General features: G+C 37.8%; 1 protein-coding gene across 1 annotated transcript in view; it reads right to left on the bottom strand.

Annotated features, from left to right (window-relative positions):
* The window catches only part of LOC102066016 (pinopsin), an 83,119-nt gene that overhangs the window by 27,084 nt on the left and 37,482 nt on the right, over positions 1 to 18,553 (bottom strand). The window lies entirely within an intron of this gene.

Genomic DNA, 18,553 nt, shown 5'->3' with positions numbered 1-18,553 from the left:
TGCAGTGAAAAGACTTTAATAATCTCCATCAGGCACTAGGGGAAGCTTTGCAGAGACCACACTGCATGCCAGCACAAACCTGAGTCCCAGCGGAGGTTGGAGCAAATACAGAAAGGTGTCAAAGCCTTTAGTCCTAAAGAGATGTTAAGTCATTTGCAGTTGCTTTTAAGGTACGGAATTTTGTGTAAATGTGCCGTGTTTTCATTCAAATTATGCCGGTACACAGAACTTGCTTGAGATGAAGGGGCTTTACATAGCACATCTGAACCAGCAGAAGTATTTTCTGTAAAGGGTGTGGAAATACCAGAGCAACACTGGGACTGTGCTTGGTATCTCTGTCCTTGGATCTTTTCAACCCTAGATAAGGCCTCAGCTGGCCTGGCATAGTGTTAGCCATGGTCATACTTGGAGTGGGAGACCAGAGAAGCCGTGCTGAATCACTTGATCAAGTTCTAAATGGTAGGATTCATTCCTTCTAGACTATTTCTTACAGGTACTTAACCATTTTGGTAAATGGGTTTCACTCCTGATAATGATCAGGAACAGATTTTTGTACTCTTAAAAAAAGTGTGCTGAATGCTGATTCATTGTGGTTCATTGGTTTTTTTGGGGAAATGGAGCAGAATTGGATAAGCAAGAAAAGCAGATGTAAATGGGCAGTTTCAAAGTGATGGTACAAGAATCTATCTTGTAACCAGGAATTTGCTAGTAGTTACAGTGTATGGGCAAATCTGCTGTGGAAGTATTTATAATCTGTGCTTCAAAATTTATTCTCCTTTAACCTATTCTGGATTGAAGCATCATGCCCTTTGGGAGTCTAGAGATCTAAGATAAAGCTTTAACATTAAAATAACAGCCAACTTTTATTTTTAAGCCTTAGTGTGAATATATTTTTCTGTAGAGAGCTGCAGAATGCTCTTCCAGTGTTTGGGCAACTGAGTGCATTGGTGGCAACAGTGAGGAATGCTCATTCCCTAAAAATCAAAAGCAAACTCTGCAAGGAGGTTAATTTTAGAGACTCTCTCTCCACTGACTCTAGATGGAAACTCAGCTCACTGGTCTCCTGAGGTTATAGTTGATTCCTCAGCTTTACCCCAGCGTGTGTTTAGCAAACCCAGATGTGCCAGCAGGACTTGAGGAACTATTCAAATGTTTAAACTATATTGATTGAGCCTTGTACTCAGCCAAATCTAATTTATGTCCACTTGAAGGTCTTCTTGCCTCTTGAATGCAGCACTTGATAGTAAATTGCACCCAGGGGAATTAAGCCCATATAAAACTACGAACACAAATAAGCAAAAAAGCTGCTCTGTGTAATGGAAAACATACAAACTTTACTTAATCTAATAATAAAAAATAAGTTTTAAATCAATAGGTTTAAACTGATTCAAGTAAATTAATAGAGCACAGTTAGTGGTGGAAGTCACCAACCATCCCAATCAAATGTCATTTGCTGTTGCCTGACACATACCTGGTGCATGCCAAGAAAATAGAGCTTTTTGTACCTCTTTGTAGTGTGGGTCTTTTTGCATAATGTATGTGTTTATGTAACAGATTGGGAGTTAAACACATATATAGTGCTTGTATAAGGCAAAGTAATATGGTTACAGTTTCTTTTTAGTTCATTATGACTTCAGGCTTCTAGAGCGCTTGGTTCTATCTGGAGTTTCAATAGAAATGTTCCTGTAAATGAAACACACACTAGCTTTGCCTGTCCAAAACTAGTAAGTATTTTTCCTGACTATTTTTTAATGATTTTCCACAAAAAGGCAATAACAAAATAAAGTCTCTCCTTTCTGAGAAGACTTAGGACTACGTTTTTTGTAAGACTTCAACCTGTTTATTTTATAATTACTTTAGCTTGAAGAAAAGATTAATAATAGATAATGGTCCAATCCTGTATTGCTTATTTGAACTAATTTTTAATGACTAATGGGAAATTCCCCTGACTGATGAATCCAAGATCCCATGTGAGCTACAGCTATGCTACAAATCAAATATTAACCCAGGAATGCAAAGCCTCAGTTAGCCATGGCATCCACAACTGAAGATCTTCAATAAACACAGAAGGATCAGGCAACACATTTTTTCTCTGTGTTTAGATGCATATCTTGAAGACTTTGTAAGAGTTTACCGTCTGCACAGACAAAACAGAGACCATAAATGAAGGAAGGAAAGATGTCTAAAAGTAAAGTGGCTATGGATGTGATTTTGGCATGTATCCTTCCCCTTTCACATCTTTAGGTCATTTCCATAGGAAGGGAAGTTTTGAAATCATGTACCATATTTGTCCTCACACTTTTGGTTTCGTTGTCTTTGCAGTTTTGCAGCCTACCTTTAGAAGGTGTTACCTTTAAAATTTGTCTGTTTATAGGTACTGGAAGGCCTCCAGCAAGATGTAACCTGGGTTCATGTAACCTACAGAAAGATTACACTTCTGCAGGTGAAAAAGCAGTAGATATTTTAAAATGAAAATAATTCTATTTTTTATTTTAAAACTACTGGAAAATTTACACAATTGCTACACTGTATTTTCAGTAGTCAAATGGAAATGCCTCCCTGGATATCCAGCTGGTAGAAGAGCATCAGATAGTGATGACAAAAAATAGATTTGAATAATATTCTAGAATAGCTGAACTTGTGAATCTCTGTCTAAATGCGAACATACAGAGTATATATAATATGAATTTAAAATACTTAGAAGATCTAACCCACATTTTAAAGTGACACAAGAAATACTGGCCAAAAATTGGGATCAGATTGTACTTATGTAGGATTTGCTATAAATTCAGCTGTTTTCTCCGGAACAAAGATCATCTCCGGCGATATTTAGCAATATAAAGGTTGGGAAACCACTATATTTAAAGAAAAGAAGATTGGGGGATTGGTTGTCGAGGGGGTTTTAATGAGGAAATTGTGTTTCTCCCCTGCTTTCATCCTGGGAAGTAACAGAAATGTTTTGGTTTTTCAGAACTCAGCTGGAGGCAGCGAGAGGCAAGCTTGTCTAATCTCAGGCACTGAGCGTAACAGCGGCACAATTATCTCTGGTCTGGATTTGCCCTGCAGCCATGCTGCATCTCACATATACCCAACACTTTTTTCAAGTCAATCTGACACAAAAAATACCACTACTTAGATCACTAGGGCAGCATGCTGAGCACATACATTAGATGTGACAGGCCACAGGGTGAGGGAGAAGCCAGGGTGCCATCAGTGAGGAGGCTGGCATGGTAGGAGTGTCCTCAGAAGGAGGACAAGTGACACATTGATTGGTTGACCTCAAAAGCGGCATCTGCAGCTGGCAAGATGTAGCAGATACATTACTCAACAAGTGATGGGCTGCATTGCTATTCCATGTTTTGGAAAAGATGAAATTGGGGAGCTCTGAGCAGAGCATAGAAAATTTCAATAGCACTGGTGAAAATCTAGAGAGGTCGTAAACCAAAGGGGACCTTACAACGTGGATATGGAGGTCGTTAGTAAAAAGAGATGCAAAGAGCTTTTGCTATAAAGCTCTTTTGTGGAGATTGTTAGGTTGGAGATAAAAGAAAATTATTAAAAATATCTGTTATGACAGGTACTTTGCCAGGAGAGAGAAAAGCCTTTAAACTGGATGCAGGCAAATGTGTGGGCCTGTCATCACAAGGACCCACAGAAAAGGTATGACCTAGAGGAAGCCTGACTTCCTCTAAGGAGAACAAGTCTGTCTTTTCTTTAAAGAGAAAAGAGAATGGGTCTGTCCTTCCAGAAAACAAGTAAACCTTCCAAACACATAAACACTGTTGTACTGATAATAGGACTGTAGGTCATAGGAAATTATTTTAAGGTAACAGGTTCTGGTTACCCAATCTAGTAAGTCAAGATCTCATCACTGTCCAAGTCAATGGGTTCAGTCAGCCTGTTCCTGGAGGGAGCAGCCATTTGGCAACCACAGCTGACTCCATGGGTTTTTGTCAGACCAAACACTGCAGCTTTCATGCCCAGACTAAAGAAGACAGCAGCTACCTGCCTCTGGTCAGGGATTTTCTGCTTTAAAAATGTTTTTTAACCATCAAACAGCTTCATATGGAGAAAAGCCCTGAGCAGCTCCTTACCCAAGGGGACAGCCTGCCCCTTCCTGTGCTCCAGAGCCAAAAGTTCGACCTACTGCAGCCCCTTGCTCAGCTCTCTCTGGATTTATCTGGGTATGACTTATGGGACCAAGGGCATACTGGTCACACTTACACCCACTCAGAAGAAGGTGCCAGGAAAGATCTGAATGTTTGTTCACAGAGACTGGGGGAGCTGCAAGGCCGACAGTGCCAGAGGCACATATACAGTCAGTCCATCATATTCCCATCACCCATGGGCAAGCTGGGGTTTTTTACATATGTAAGGCAAGGGAGCTGGGCCAAAGTTTGCTGTTAAGAAGGGGAAGCTTCAGTGATGAAGATCTAATCTGAGTGTTTTGAATTCCCTTGTGTTTTCTTTGTCACATTTACCCTAGTCTCTCCTCCTTACTTAATGTAGCTATGTGCTTTTTCTCAAAAAGTATTTCCTTCATATTTTAATTGCACCCATTTTCAGCTGGGAACATCTTGAAAGGTTGTGAAGAACATATGGCAACCCATCCATCTAACCACTAGATTGAGAGAATATGTACCATTCAAGCCACTTCAAGCAGGGGCCATGTACACCATAACATCTTAGAAACCAGGGATCCTGTTTGTATGTTTTGTTCTTCAAGTCACTTTCTGTTTCTCCAGATATTTATTAAGACAAAAAATAGTATCAGTTCCTATACTCTGTGTACCTAAATAGTGGGTGCTGTAAACATCCTTTATGTAGCTCACTCTAAACGAGCAATATGGAAACAGGGCACAAAGTGCTTTTTTCATCACGGCTGATACATTATTCCTGGATCTGTATTTGCGCATCTTGCACTCATATAACCATGTTTACTTCACTATTTCAGAACTGCACCGTGAAGAAAAGGCTATTTATGAGCAGCAGTGCTTGTTGCCACCAGCATCTTTCAGTATCAGCTTTAAGTGCTTGTTTTGACATGATCAAGTATTCGACAGTACTACGAAAAACAGACATAAGTAAAAGATTCATTACCATCTGAGGGAAGTCTGCCAATCTTTGAACATTTAGTCTGCTATGGCTTCTTGAAATGAACAGAAGGAATCTAGACTTTTTATGCAAAAGCTGCAGTAGAGGAAAAAGCTGGAAAAAGAGCATTCTTCTTCCATCCTGAACCAGTCAAGTAAGACAACAAAAGGAAAAGAAAATCAGATATGGCCTCCATTTACTGGTATGAACAAACCTCTACTAAACCTTGCAGTCAAACACAGCAGTGACTGAAATGTCAGTTGTGATGAGCTTTCTCCTCTCCCATCTCTGTGGATTCTGTCCTCAGGCAAAACAAGGAAAAAAGGAGAAAAAAACCAACCACACCTCAAAAGCATGTAAAGCTCTGAATACCTGTAGGAAACATACTCTCCAAGTAATCTATTTCTCAGTGTGAGCTACCCCAGATCCAGTACTGTACAGATTAATAATAAGGGGGATTAAATACTTTTTTGTTTAAAATAGGCAATCCTGGAAAAAGAGGGTTCACTGGCTTAAAAAATAAATGTGTCCTTTGTTAGCAGTGAGGTGGCTCAGTTCAAAATAATTGAACACTGAAGAGATATATTGTCCTGTGGAAATGGAGAGTGAACAGAAACATCTGTTTTGGGTCATCTTAGAATTCAATGGGCCTTGACTCTGCAAAGCATTTACACTTATATATTCAGTGAGCAAACTGAGATTTAAACATGCACATGAGCATTTTGCTCAGCTGGGGCCACATAATGCGGTAATAGCAACAAATACAGAAGGCAGAAGCCATAAAGCCACACAAGGGGCCATATTATTTTATGTCACTGTTAAGTGTAGGAATTTAAGTCCACGGGAAAGATATTTTATCAGCTGAAAACTGGTTTTATTGTAAATTTTTGTTATTGAAACGGGAATTAGCTGCTTTAATGCCGCAAGGTGAAGTGATGCTTTAAATACAAAATTCACAGCTTTGTACAGTGCCCTTAAAGCATAACCGCTATTGATGCTAAAATCATGCCAAGTTCTATGGCTGACTTAAGGAACACCACAATCCTCTTAGATGCAGGATTTTTTTTCTATTGCTAAACGGCTTTTAGCAGCAATTTGACTATCACAGTGAACATATTCCCATATATTAAACAAGGAACTCATGGTGTTGCTCTCATCATTGATAATTCATGCTTTATCCTGACCTTCTTTATTCATTGTGGATTTTCTAGCATCAGTGAGCATGAGAAGATTAAAAGTGTAAAGGCTTGCTATCATTTGGGTTGCATTAACAGCTTGGTTTTAGAAAGAGAAATGCATGAGATACTCTTAAAAGGATCATCAAAGTCCAACTCCAGCTCTTGCGCAGGGCAGCTCCAATAATCACACCATATGACTGACAGCATTGTCAAAACACTAAGTTTTGGAAATTCAGCAAGTCCAAATGCCAGATGCTGCACACGGGTTGGAGAAATCCCAAAAATTAATGCAGACTGAGAAAAGTCCTTGTGACCATCCCTGCAGAAAAGGAATTCAGGGTTCTCATTGATGAAAATCTGGATGTAAGCTGGCAATGTGCACTCTCAGCCCAGAAAGCCCAAATACATCCTGGGCTGCACCAAGAGAGAACTGGACAGCAGCTTGGGGGAGCTGATTTTCCTCCTCTACTCTGCCCTCAGGAGAGCCCACCTGAAGCGCTGCATCCAGCCCTGGAGTCCTTAACACAAGGAAGATGGGAATTTGTATTATAACATTCCTACACGTGTTGCTGCTCTGCAACACAACTTGCCATTATAAAGGTGGAAAGTGATGAGATGCTTTCAGAAAATCAAGGCAGTAATTTAGTTTAAAATTCCTCTTCTTGAAAAGCTTGCCAACAAATTATATTTTTAACCAATAATTTAATAACCAACTTCTGGTTTGGGTTAGGGTTTTTGTTGTTGTTGTTTTAAAAATATTTGTGATGGCTTTGACTGACTGAACAGCCCAACTGACAATAAAGGAAAGGAAAAATGAAAAGAAAATTAAAGCTGACTTTGATGTATTTCGCATTGAAGAATTTCTGAAGCAGGAAGGGAAAATGTCAGACCTTAATTCCTTCTTGGTTTCTGTGCTTTTTCTTCCAGAGACAGCAACAAGTAGAATGTGTAAATGCAACATCATTAATAAAGTTGAACTCTTCAACAACAGATGAACTGGCAGGTGTTAAATTTCTTTCCAGGTCTCTTTCTATAATACATTATGCTAAACAACAATGTTCTACCATCTACATATTAAATGGACTGCACACTTTCCTGCACCTAAAGAAAAAATTTTTTCAATCAATGACAAAAAAATAACACTTTGAAATATGCATATACATATATTTGTATTTATGCAAAAACGTATACACACCACACATTATGTATCTTACAAATATATATACACACATTTTATACACACACATCCACATACATATTTCCATAATTATGTGAAAACTTTTACACCAGAGTCATCCAAGTTTGGAGAAGAAAGTTAGGAAAAAGCAAGTTGTGATGAAAGTATTACTCACTGCCCTCTTTACCTCATGAATTAAATTAACCACAACCTTTTCTACTGGAACTATCAATACTTTGAATCTGGGGCATGAATTTAAAAAAAAAAAAAGGTGTCAGGGTAATGTTTTCCCTGAAAATGGAGCTTGGCTATTCCCCTGGGTACATTTTTGCAGAAATGTAAGCTCCCACTCACCTTTAATGCTACTTTTCACCAGGCTAGCATATGTGGGTGAGAACTCGAGCTTTGCTTTCCTCTGGATTGGTAGCAGCACTCCTAATTGTAACCACAGTTACCCTTTCTCCTGGGAAGAGGGTGGACTTTCCCAAACTTTACTGACTTTCCCTCCCACTTTCCTGAAAATTTCTGCTGACATAGAGCAAGGAATCATTAAGGATGTGTGAGTATGCTTTTGACATGCAGCTGCTTATATTTAAATAGGCCTAATAGATGGGCTTGTCAAATCCTATAGACCCTACAAAGAATATAAATACAAAGTGTTTTCAAAGCTCTCATCTAACTGACATCTTGAAAAATACAGGAATCATACCAAAAATACCCTGAAAATGTTCTCTTCCAGATTTCCCTCAAATTCTAATACACTTGCCATGGCACAGGTGTATTAAGAAAAAAACAAACAAAATCAACCCGACTCTGAGAAGTCTGTAAGTCTTCAATTCTTCTCCTCTCACCAGGACCCTTGATACCCTCCTGGTTTTAAATCCCACTCTACAGCATATAATCCTTTTTTCAACACAGAATGACAAACTGGACATAGAAATCAATGTAAATAGCTAACAGACAAATTAAATTTAATCAGTAAGACTGAAGCTCAGCTGTACACAGTTTTTTTCCTTGGGAGAGGGGTACTCAGGACTGTGTTGCACCTGAAGAAGTCAGGTGTCTCTAGCTCTCACTCTGACAGGTGACAGGGTAAGCAAGGGAAGTTGGCTTAGTGAGTTGTACCTAGACTGGTGTTCATAAACATTTATTTATCTTCACACACAGAAAAGGAAGATAAATTCATTTTCTGTAGCTTGCAGATTACAGACAGTCCTTTATAAATTATGTGAAATCAGTGGCTATTGGAAATAAGCAGAGCATGAAATACTTTGGCTGATTTTTACATCTATCTAGAATAAGCACAGTTAATAAAAACCAAACCAAAACCTACCTAACAAAAATTTCCTTTTTTTTTTTTTTAAGAAGTTTCATTCCTACCCCCACAAAACAAATTTTTTAAAAAAATCCATTGGAGCTGGGGTATTCATAACATTAGACCAAAGTTTGACATTACAAGGTGAAGGCAGCATAAAAGAATCTAAGAAAAAGATCAGGAAATAGGTAAGGAAAGAATAAATAATTAGACATTAAGTAAGTAACACCCATTCTCTAACATATATGTGGCCCTTTCTAGTGATTTGTCCAGAGAGGTTTTTCTAGTCTGGTGCTACAGGCTCTGCCTTTTTTGATGCTGCCTTTCCCAGTGGCACTTGCAGCCTTTTGGGAGAACCATCAGCTTCAGTCTGGGAACATCCACTCTGTGCACCCATCCAAAGGCACCTTGAGGATGGCTTCAAAGCAGCATTCCTCTTTACATCAGAGTCCTCCAAGAAAGGGAAGGCAGAGGGCTTGTTCAGCCCCTTGGCTGGAATGAACACACTCTGTCAGCAATGTTCTCTAAAGAGGAGGGCATTCACTGTGGGCAGCCAGGCATTGCTTCACTGCAAACAAGATGTGGGAAACTGCATGGGAGCGACTTCTCCAAGCCTGCAGCACTCGGAATCATCATGCCTGCAGAAACCTGACATGGATCTGTTTGCACAGATCCATAGACTCCAGTTTTAGGCACCTCATAAAGGAATTTAAGAAAAAGGTGACAGAAGAAAAAAGGGTGTAAATAATGAGAAAGACTTTGAAAGTGTCAGATATAGCATAATACAGCTGGTGGGCAGCAATATGACACAGAAAGAAATGGACTAGAGAATCAAGTCCCAGAGTGCCCAGTCTAAAAGAATTGACCAGATTTTATCCATGCCCAGTACTCTGAGACATGCAAAATCCAGTATTTGTATGTTCTGAGCATAGCTTTGTGATATGCAGCACGACATGTAAAAACACATTATGACTTCTACATAATACAGAAAAGATGGCAGTTGTGTTTAGATACTATTCCTTGTTAGAATTTTGAACAAAACTAACAAAAATAAGATGCTTTTTTTTATAACTCTAAACATTCTAATTTTCCAAATGCTTAGAAATGCTCGAATGGATGAGCTTGTTGAGAGACTTCGAATTTCCATCCCCTATATTCTCTCTGATGGAAGAGAGGAGCTGTGGAAGCAATGATGCTTGAAAACCTGTAAGTTCTAGATACATATGGCTGAGGCAGGGATATAAATACCATTTTTTATTTATTTCAGTTTTACACCAAATTATGGCCTAAAGTGGAGCCAACTAGATGTCTTCCCTGCAGAGTCAGCATCATCATTAGAAAACAGAGCAAAAAACCAGATATATGTTTGCGGCTTTTTTAGCAAAATGTCTCTGAATTATACTTTTACCAGCATACATGATTGTTCAACTCCAGATTAAAGCTTTTTTTTTTCCTTTGTGTATCTTCTGAAGTTGGACATAATATTTGAAAAGAAAACAAAGTGCATGTTTTCTAATGTAAGTGAAACACTGAAATATGCAACCCAAAGTAAAATAAACATGCCATAAAATATTCTCTAAGAGAAAACAAATGCCAAACGTGACAGAGTCAGCAAAGTTTTGGGTTATAGTTGTTGTTACATATTCACAAATCTGGCATTCTGAAAGTTTATATTTCTTTGTCAGATGCACATTAAAATAAATAGCAGCTGGTGGAGACAAAGGACTGAATTTCTCTGCTTTCCTAGCATTTTATTTTCATGTTGTCATAAACTACTCTAGTACTATACATTTCCTGTTACTGTGATGAAGTGATTTTACTATCTTTGCAAATAAACATTTGGAATTCCATGAATTTTATGCATTTAAAATCTTACAGCCAGAGGGCTAGAAGGATTCTCAAGGGATTTGGTGGCATCCCCCTTTCCCCACATGCACTAAATGCAGGATAAATACTCCTCAATCAACCTGAAATTTACTGTCTAATAGAAAGATATTTCATACCCTGAATAACCTTCTCCATGATTTCAACATTTAAGTAACATCTTTTCTAAACTTTAATTTCTAGAAAATGTTTCTTTGTGTCTTTCCATTAGTGTCAGGGTATGCAACCACAAGTCACAACTGCTTCTCTTTAGTAGCAGTGTTTTTACATTTGAAAACTGTTCACATATCAAAATGTGCATATCCTGGTTTAACAAAACCAAGCAGACAGAACCGAGCACAACTAAGGTCAGGTGGTCCACACCTCTGCTCACCTGTTTCACAATTCTGTTTGGAAAGATATCATATTCCCAAAATCACACATTGTTTGGGACTCACTATTCAAATTAGATCCTTTAGACTTTACTGATTGATTCCCAGCCTGTGTTTTTTCATCTTGCATGATTTCTCATTGTGCAAAACGCTGCACTTACATTGACCAATCCTGATGTTTACTGAGTTTTAATTATAGGCCAATCTCATTAATGAAGGTGCTGAAAGCACTTGACAGATCTCTATGAAATGGGCACCTTAAAGGGAGTCCTCTAGGACAGTATTTACCTAGTTGCTAAGGGCATGTCATGTGCAAAGAATTTGAGCTGTATCAGAACTAGCTTCCCTTTTGTCCTCTAGACCAGGTCACCTGTCAAAATGTGAGTACAGCTGATTCTGGCCAACTTTTGAGCAACTTATATTGGCAGCTCCAATTCAGAATACACAACTACAAAGACATCAAAGTCTATTTAGAGTAGTAAGAAGAAAACACTTTAAAAAACACCTTCTACTTCCTGTTTGGTGTTGCCAAACTATGACTCAATGTGGTGTCCATGGAAAGGAGGTAATTGGAAATGTCCAGGTAGTGGATTGTTACAAAACAAAACTCTTTGGCTGATGTTTCTGCAGTTAATGGCCTGACTGATGGATAGAAAATAAGGCTTTTCTCTTATGAATCCTACTAAGGATTAGTAGGCCACTACTAAGCCTGTTAATGCTGAGTAAGTGTTAAAATTGCCCATAGCACAGAGCATTCATCTGAGAAGTGGGGATCTACTCAGTATTTCCTGCTAACTTTGCAGCAGGCTACCAATGGTCCTCACTGAAATGAAGTTCACCAAGCTTGCTTAAAGGCAGGTCAGTGATTTTTATAAAGTCACCATCACCACTTAAGGAAGAAGTGGCAGTTTTATAGCACTAAAAGCCCAGCTGGCAGCTTACTGGCATTTCTAGGAGAAAGCCAGGCATTTGTAAAAGTGATGAGCTGTGTTAACTTTACCAGACTTAGACAAGTCATTTCTCTGTAGAAAGAGCACAATACAGATAGTGCTGACACATGATTGTAAAGTATACTGATGCTGAATTGTACTGTTGATAGGGAAGAGAAATAGATTATACATTAAAAATAGGATGTGCAACTTTGCAAAACTTGGTTAGTTGGCAAGCTCCATTTCATTTTTATATGTGAACTGTAATCATGTATAAAGTAAAACACATCTTCCTGACAGGCATACTTACTTTGGAAGAAAACAGTGAAAAACACCAGTAGCCCATCAGGTTATATTGGCTTTGATACTACAAATTCTTTTGAATCCTGACAGGTCTGAGCCTGTAAAAGAGTATTATTATAGCAAAGAAACAATTTCAGTAAGAAAAAGACCAAAATAACCTCTTAGAAGATGACTGGGATACAAGGTACCTTTGGTTTGGAACTTTACTTCTAAATAAGATTAGTTTTCCCTGAAATTTGTTTCTCATTTGTTGAAGGGAAGCAGTATAGCAAACAGATCTATATTGTTGTTACTCTGCTGCTGTACAAAAGGTAGCATTTTTATAAATTATTTCTTCAGGTAGCACAGATTTCGGGGTTATAGGGGAACACAATGAATAACACAGTACTGATGATAACTGAAAACAATCAATACAGATTCCAAATTTTGTATCCAAGCAGAATAATTGCTATCACTCTGTAATGGTTCATTTCAGCTACCTGCCATGCATTCTCACGTACTCCAAGGGGACAGACAAAGGTGCAGTAGAAGAATATTATGAATTATGAATTATGGTAGCTATTCTTTAGTATGTTTTGATTTTTTTTCTTTTTGGTGGTGATTAGAGTCCTGAAAGAGTAAAGTAGCAGTTGAACAGATAGCAAACTGGTCTTTTGCCAGTGAGACCACTGACTGTGTCCAAGAAGGTTTCAGTTCATACAGCTGCAGGTTTTTTTCAGGACCAATCTAAGAGTAATCTAATAGAGGGGTTCCATTAGAATGGTTCAGTCAGCAGACATGGTCAGGTAGCTACACCTTAATGTGTGCTTTAATTTAGATGAAAACAATTGTTATCAGCAAGCTTCTTGCTGAGACTAACAGGAATGAGGAGGAGAGAAAAGGACAGGAGAGGATGGAAGAGGAGGGAAAATGGTGGAACGGGGAGGGAAAGGAGGAGCAAAGGAAAGGAAAATGCTAAGGGAATGGAGAAGGAAGGAATTGGTGTGATACTGTCAATTCTTGCTCACTTATGGAGTTGTACTTGGAAATTCAGAGTTCATGTTCTTCTGAAACACTACCTATATACACAGGGTTCTCTGTGGTACTCTATATGGGCCAGGATGCTTTCCAGCTTGGATCATTTATATTAATCATATGATATTAATCTTGGAATCTGGGATTTCACCTTGAGTTTCTGAACTGTAGTACCATACTTGAAAGATGATAATATCTGATTGTTGTTTGCTGAGGATATTTCTCTGACTTTTGATCTCTCCATGAACACTACTTCTGTAGCTCTGATAGCATATTTTACCCTTTTTGCACTTTTTCCATTTTTCTTATATTCTTTTCAAGTGGATGACCAGTATTCCTTGCAATATTCAAGTTTATACAATGGTATAACAACACTGGGGATATTTCTTTCAATTCCTTTCCCAGCAATTTCTAACTCACTTCCCAGCTGATGATCTCCATGGCTATTTACTGTAAGTCTTGTAAAGGGGGCTGTAGCCACTGAGGATGTTACACACTAAGGATGGGCATTCTGCACATGGCAAGCAGTCACATCTGTGTTTCAATCTCTCAATCTGCAAACTAATACTACTTCCATTTGTATAATATATCCTTTATTTTGCAAAGTAGAGATTGACACTAGAGCAATTTTTTTACAGCCTAATTTTGTTTTGGATATGCTTTTTTTTTTTAACAATTACAGCCAGGAAAAATCAACAGAGATGTTTTTAATAATGCTCTAGAATTCCTTCTAATTCTAATTTCAATAGGGTTAATATATCTGGGACAATTAGTGCCCTGATATATATATTATTTTAGCAACAGTTCAAGTCCAACACTCTTCAAGTCAGTATTTATTAAATAAGGATATTGCAAGTTCAGCTCACTTGTGAGCAACACTTTCATTTCTGAGTTTTGGGACAGCAAAAATCTTCACAGTGCAATGAGGAAGTAGGGATAGATATAGTTAGAGCCAGTGAAAACCTGTCCAGTGTGAATTTAATGACCTCAGAGCTGGGGTAGTCATATAAAATTCCACTATTCTTCTGGAAAGGCTGAAACTAATCGAGCAATACCTGTACCTCCCTAAGGAAAGGTCAAAGTAAAAAGAAGAATGAGTTAACAAGATGATTCAGCAGGCTGGAATTGTATTACTTTTAACTTGACATTTAGACTGAATTAACATCCTGAACTTACTTGGCAAGCAATGGAGACCAAAGCAAATCCATTTAATTATATATTGAGAAAATCCAAAATGTTTCAGGCTGACATGGCTAAGCACCTACTGAGCCTTGACCATCCTGGAGCACAGAAGCATAAGCAGGGCAGAAGAGCATTTCACTGCTGAATAGTGAAAGAAAATACACAAAAAGAAAATTCTCCCAGGAGTAGCATGCAATTAACAAAAGGCCAAGGCCAGATTACCAACCAAAGTTACAAATTTTCTTCAGAAAAGATTAAAGATTGATGCAGAAAGGCCAGGTTATAGCAATGTGAAAGTCAATTCTTTCAACTGACATTTTAACTGAACTGAACATTTATCCTGAAGTTGCTCAGGGATCTGGTAAAGCCTTTAAAGATTTTTATTGAGCTCTTGCAAGCCATAACAATAGAGAAAGTACAAAAATTATTCAAGGTGAATTTGTTAAATGAACTTTCCCAGAGACAGGTGTTTTTAAATGCCCAGCTGAACATTGAGGGCATCAGAGCAGAGCAGTGCTGCTGGTATTTAACCAGGGACAGCTGCAACCAGGAACTAGTGGCAATATTAATTCTATTTTCTGTGTAAGGCAGGAGCTTGTATGCAGCGTTTTACTGACATATAACCAATTTTTTAAGTATGTTTAATGGGAATAAAAAAATGTGTATACTTCAGTGTGCTCCAGGTAAGGGAAGTTCCATTCTTTATTGGTTGTGTTTGCACGATTTTTGTTTGTCTGATTGTTTTTAATTTAGTCTCAGAATATCTATTAATGTCTTCCTTTTTAATTTCTGTACAGGTTGGTTTTATTCAAACTTTGTTTTTATTTAATCTTTAATAGGCCAGATATAAGTAGCAAGATTTCAGGTAAATGGAAATCTATCCTATGTTTGGGGCTGTTTCAAGTGAAGTATTACCAGATAAATACAGCCTTCTGAAACTGCAATGTTGTGCTTCTTCTGCCATGTAAGCGACCAGAAACAAAACAAATATTGCTGAGATTCCCCTTAGAAATACCTACCATGCTTTTTATTACCTTGGAAGCTTTTCAATTGCCAGGTCTCCTATTTAAATTCCGGTTACCACTCCCAAGTACAGGAGGTCTGGAATATACCCTAAGGCAACCCTAGCACCTACTCATCTGTGATTAATTTAGCTGCTTAGCAGATGTCAGTTATACTACTAAAAGTCAAATAATCACCCATTCATTGTAAGCCCAGGTGACTCCACCTCAAGCCAGAGACCACTGTTTGTTGTTTTAAGATGCATGTGGTGTAGACATTTTAAAAGAAGAACCACTGAAAAAATAAGGCGCTTAATTAACAGGGAAGTGAAGTCCCAGGACCCTAAACACTATAAATTACAAGTGAATGCTCACCTCCTTAATTTTATACATTGCAATAACAAGGGAAGAATGAATAAAGACCACAAAGGGGACAGCGGTTACGAAAACTGTACAAAATAGAAAAATTGGAGAGTCAACAGATCAAAAATAACTTGAGAAGTAGAGTAAAGCACATTCTACATATTTCTCTGAAGGAAACATTGGCTAATTAAGATCTTATATTTTTCTTTCCTATCCTTTACTTGTGCACAGGGATATTGATTTACTGCACAAAGATTCCTGAGCTTTTAAATATGAAGATCTTTATAATTCAGCAGCTGAAGAGTTTATACAACAACTGCATTACCAATGAAGTGCAATAAAAAGAACACATCTGCCTAATAAGCACAAATTGTCTACATGATGGGTATCAATTGTCCTGGTAAGGTTTGGACAGGTGCTCCTTCACTAAAGGAAGCTCCCCATAAAGCAAGTGTCAGGGGCAAACTGGAAAGTGTCTGAACTGTATCTCTTTTCTCTTTTCTTCCAGCAGGAGCAGAAGTTTTGAAAAGTTATATGTTAGTACTTAATTTTTAAAAGCCTCAGAAGCCTCTGTACTACATAGCTCACAAGGATGGGTTTCACTCTGCTGGAAGCTGCAGTGCATTTTCCCAGACCTGCCCAGGAGCAGCCACCTGGCCCTCACAAACTGCACCAATTCTCTGCTGTGGCCAAGGCACTGGCCTTGGTCTGCAGACAGACCTTCAGAAGTGTTCCTCTAGGGCACAATGCCACATCGCTGCTACACATGGGAAAATTAATTTTCCTCCTAGTCTTCAGTCAGGGAGTTTGCCTGAGGTCACAAGTTAGTCTCTGAAGTGGAGTTAAACTACAGAAGAGTAAGTAAGTGTAGCTAAGTTCTTGCATGCTGAAATGTAGGTACAAAACTCTGCATGTTTTACAGTGCAAAACACCCTTCTGTACATTTAACCTTTCCGGTTTCATAAGGGGTGAGCAAAAAAGAAAAAAACAACAAAAATCCCCCACCAAACAAAAAAGCCTCATGCTTTTTCTTATCAGGAAAAAGCTTTACTATATCATACCCTGAACTGAGTTGTTATGAGTGCTTGGTATTGATATTCACCATTTGCTGTAAACTAAAAGACTCATTAAACCACAAGCTATTTTTTGTGGACATAATGCATCCAGAGATTAATGGATCAGGTCTTAAATTTCTATTAGCTTGTTATTAAAGATTATGACAGACTTATTTTCTCCTTAGTTTATCTAAAGTATGAAAAGTGGCAAATATAATGAATTCCTATTTTCTGATCAGCCATTAATTTGATTTACAATGAATTTGTACAGTGCCTGATTTACACTTAAGTTTTATCACTGCTTCTCTGCAAAACGCAATTAAGTAATGATTTATACTCCTGCAAGCACAGGGGAAAGAAGATCATAATCTTTTCTCATGTCTGCTTCCCTTCCAGCATGATCAGGCCTCAAAGACGAATCTGATGACATGCTATTGACACTTTTTAATCAGAAACGCTGAGAACAGCCCTGAGTGAGTGTCCCTGTCACTTGTGAGCTAGAGGTGTCTGTGCATGCACAGCTGTTGATGTCCTTAAAGACTCTGAAAGGTATTTTAGGTAGGATTGATTCACCATACCTTTACTCTCCTAAAAGCTGAAATGGTGAACTTATAAGCCTTTCAGCTATACACAAAGAAAATAAAATGTGAGCTTTCTCCTTTATTTCTCAGGATTTGACATTTTTTCTCCACTGTTACAGCAAACGCTGAACTTTACTCCATTGAGACAGAATCCTTTAATAAAAACTGGTATAAATGTAGTGCACAAAACTGAAATATTTTTTGCAGTTGAAAGCAGAAAACCCCAAAAATCAATACAATACTTAAAGTGCTTTCATGATAGCTACCTAATAATCACTCCAACTCTTGGGAAAACCTTAATAGTTAGAAAAAAGTACAAGACTAATTGGCCACTTTAAAAATTAAGCATGCTAGTAAATCTTCTTCCTAGTTAATGAAAGCAACTTTTTATTCAAACAGGTTTCCCATGAAAATAAAATGAAAAAAATATCAGCTAAAAGGAATAATTAACACTTTCACCACTGAAATATTCTTGAACAAAAATGTAAGGCTATAACTGTCTGAAACCTGAATTACTGGCATCTGAAAATTGTTGTTTATAAAAGTATAAATGTCAGAAGTTAGTGTCATAATGCTACAGATTTTTCTTCAAGTTATGTTTATGTTTGTACTTTATGTTATGACCTGGCATTAAATACCAGCATAATAATTCAACTGTTTTTAGCATTTTTTTGAAAATAATTGAAAACATGTACCATTAAAAATATAATAATTATTGATATGCGATATCCTCTTTTTAAGGTGAAATTATTCCCTTATTTTGTTATAATATAATTTGCTTCTTTTAATGCTACTCATCTTATGTACCAGCAGCTGAAAAAAATTTGCTGGTTTTGAGAATAATCTCCTTGATGTGATTTTCTTTCTCTACTCAGTACAGAGGGAACATAGAGGAAAAAATAGGATAGATAGATTCTTAAAATGCCTTGAATTCCCACAGATAATTTCACAAAACCCTGTGCTTTCCTTCAGTACAATAGGAATAGTAGTATCAGCTTTGCAAAGCCTTGGAAAATCAGTGTATATTCACAGCATCTTCAAACCATGGAAGGAAGGAAGGAAGTGGCGGAAGGAAGGAAGTGGCGGAAGGAAGTGGCGGAAGGAAG

The sequence above is a fragment of the Zonotrichia albicollis genome, chromosome 2 (genome assembly GCF_047830755.1).
Source record: "Zonotrichia albicollis isolate bZonAlb1 chromosome 2, bZonAlb1.hap1, whole genome shotgun sequence".
Lineage (NCBI taxonomy): Eukaryota > Metazoa > Chordata > Aves > Passeriformes > Passerellidae > Zonotrichia > Zonotrichia albicollis.
This window is presented reverse-complemented; position numbering and strand designations above follow the sequence as displayed.